Source organism: Nannobrachium achirus, assembly GCF_963921795.1.
Source record: "Nannobrachium achirus genome assembly, chromosome: 6".
In the NCBI taxonomy this organism is placed as follows: domain Eukaryota; kingdom Metazoa; phylum Chordata; class Actinopteri; order Myctophiformes; family Myctophidae; genus Nannobrachium; species Nannobrachium achirus.
This window is the reverse complement of record NC_137815.1, coordinates 63795066-63795288: the sequence shown is the minus strand read 5'-3', so window position 1 is coordinate 63795288 and position 223 is coordinate 63795066.

The window sequence follows — 223 nt, the reverse complement described above, 5'->3', positions numbered from 1 at the left end:
GGCTTTGGTGAGACTCCTAGCAGCAGCGTGGGGGTGGGGTGAGGGGACGGAGACAAGAGGCCCAATAAAGTCTGTCTATATATAGAAGAGGCAAGCCAGTTTTCTCCCCCCTGTCCTTATAAAGAGCTGCTAGTGAATCCATGTGGACAATCCTCCTCGCTCTGCTGCCAGACCATCACTCCCTCCAGGACTGGGAACACACACACACACACACACACACACA